Consider the following 2,360-nt stretch of genomic DNA (forward strand, 5'->3'; position numbering starts at 1 on the left):
AAAAAAAAAAATGTCCTGGCTACTGATAGTAAGAGCTTACAAATAATTTTGGTAAGTGTGAGAATTGTTCATCTCCTACAGATATACACGGAAATAATTACAGATGAAATGGTAAACAAATAATTTGCTTTAAAATAATTAGGAGTAGGAGATCAGAATGGATAGGGATAAAGATGAAAGTAAATTTGCATGTGTTCACTATTCTTGGAACTAGGTAATGGGTACATAGAAGTATGTTATTTCACTAGTTGGTTTGGTTTTTATGCAGTGCTTTGAATCAAACTCAGTCCCTGATAAATGAATGCTAGGCAAGTCCTCTACTACTGAGCTACACTTACATCCTGCTTGAACCTTTCTATATTTGAAAGGTACAAAAATAAAAAAAACCTTGACCTATTAAAACAGTAGACTCCTAATATACACCTGTAATAACAACAGACTTAAAAGCTGAATCCTCTTCCTTGTGGTACTGGGTATGGAATCCGAGGCTTTGCAACATGCTAGGAAATCATTTTACCAATAAGCTATGTTCCTAGACTAGAATCCCCTTCCTATTAACACTGCCTTATCTAATTTCTCTGCCACTTAATACACTTGAAACTGATTGTTTTGTCACTTACTCTTTAATCTCAACTCATTCTGCCATGTTTACTAATTTTATGAGCTTAAGGAAGATTTTAAATCTCCAAAAGGGAAGAATGGAACATCCGTATTTGCCAGTCTACTTAACTTGCCAAAAGGATTATCTAAGATTAAAAAACAAACAAAAATCCAAAGCTAGATAGTCATTCTAGAAATGCATGTTCATAAACTTCATCTTCAGCACTTGTAGTTCTCCCAGTTCTAGACCTTCTAGAAGTGCCTTACACTGCTAGTTCCTTGAGCCCTCTCCTCATCAACCCAAGTAGTATAAGATTCTTCCTCTCCATCACCTCCATCCCCATTTAACTATTTCCCATGCCAACACGTCTCCACAGGACATCTTCACCCATCTCCCCTCAGGACTTTCAAGCACCCACTCAATCTGCCCCCAGGCAATATTTCCCAGGTCCTGTCTTTGCAGGACAACCTTTCCCCTTTTCGGTCCTTGGATCCATTTTATCACCTACCATCTCCAAATCCCACTATTACCTCCAGTTCACCAACACCCACCTTTTATCCTTCACTTAAAACAGTCAATCCATGGAGACAGAAAACAGACAGCTGCAGAAGCTGGGGGCGGGGGGAGGGGCGGTGAGGGAGAGGGCTTGAGCAGTGACTAAAGGGTAGGCGCCTCTTTTGGAGGCATGCACACGTTCTGGAACTGGTGGGGTTGCACGATCATGTGAAACAAAAAAATAATAAAAAAACACGGAGTTGTACTTTTTTAGTGTGGATTTTATAGTATGTGAATTACATCTCAATAAAAACGTGTCTGTCCACACACAAAACACCAGTGCTCACCCAGCCCACCGTCACACGCCCATTTGTCAAATTAACATCGCCCGTCTCCGGAAGCATCGACTCGCCCCCTCGGGTATCCCGCCAATCCCACGCCCAGACTCGAACCCCGAGCTGTCCACGGTGGTCTAACACGCCCCCTCGACACGGCCCGCAGGGGCTGGGGGAAGGCCCGCGCGGCAGCCCAGCACGACCGCCCGGGCAGTCCCCTCGGGGACCAGACCGGCCCCGCATCTCGGAGGCACCGTCCAGGGGCAGGGGCGGGGGCGGGACGGGGCGGGGCGGGACGGGGCGGGGGCGCCGAGCCCACCTGTGTCAGCCTGCGGGGAGCTCCGCGTCCAGCCCCGCGGACGGCGGACTGAGGACGGACGGGAGTGCAGAACGTCAGAGAAGCGAGGTCGCGCTGCAGACCGGGTGGCGAACGCCGGTTCAGGCCTCCATGTTTCCACGTCTCTGCGACTCCGGCTCCGGCTCCGGGCGTGACTGGGCTCTGGCCGAGCTCCAGTCACGGCCCGCGTAGATGCGGAGGCCGGGAGGCGGGGAGAGAAGAGGGAAGCGACCGAGAACGCGGCTAGAGACCGAACGGCCGGGCGCATGCCAGTGGGCGGCCCCGCGGCGCGCCGTGCGCCGGGCTTTCTGGGAAATGTAGTCCATCGGGCGTTGCTAGGCGGTTTCCATCCTCCTTGTCTCCCGGCAACCTCCAAGCCACGTGGCAAAGTTACAAGCTGCAAAATCTTCTTCCTCTCAGATGCTAGAGTGCCTTAACTTTATTAGGACCCCTGTTACTTCCAGCTGAATAACCATCCCAGAGCCAAGTAATTCCTTATGGGTCTCTGAGCAATTGAGAAAGGAAAGTAAATATTCACGGAGGCAGCTGGAAGGTTTAGACCTGCCAGCAATATAATGGAGACAGACCCTAC

At 49.4% G+C, this 2,360-nt stretch overlaps 1 protein-coding gene across 1 annotated transcript in view; it reads right to left on the reverse strand.

Moving 5' to 3' along the window:
• Dym (dymeclin) overlaps positions 1 to 1,987 on the reverse strand; it is a 149,842-nt gene extending 147,855 nt beyond the window's left edge. The window contains exon 1 of the mRNA XM_013018882.1: positions 1,751 to 1,987. The gene's annotated coding sequence lies outside the window, so the exon portion shown is untranslated. The remainder of the gene's footprint in view (positions 1 to 1,750) is intronic.
• Between the last annotated feature and the right edge of the window lie 373 nt (positions 1,988 to 2,360).

Source organism: Dipodomys ordii, unplaced genomic scaffold (assembly GCF_000151885.1).
Source record: "Dipodomys ordii isolate 6190 unplaced genomic scaffold, Dord_2.0 Scaffold43, whole genome shotgun sequence".
NCBI lineage: Eukaryota > Metazoa > Chordata > Mammalia > Rodentia > Heteromyidae > Dipodomys > Dipodomys ordii.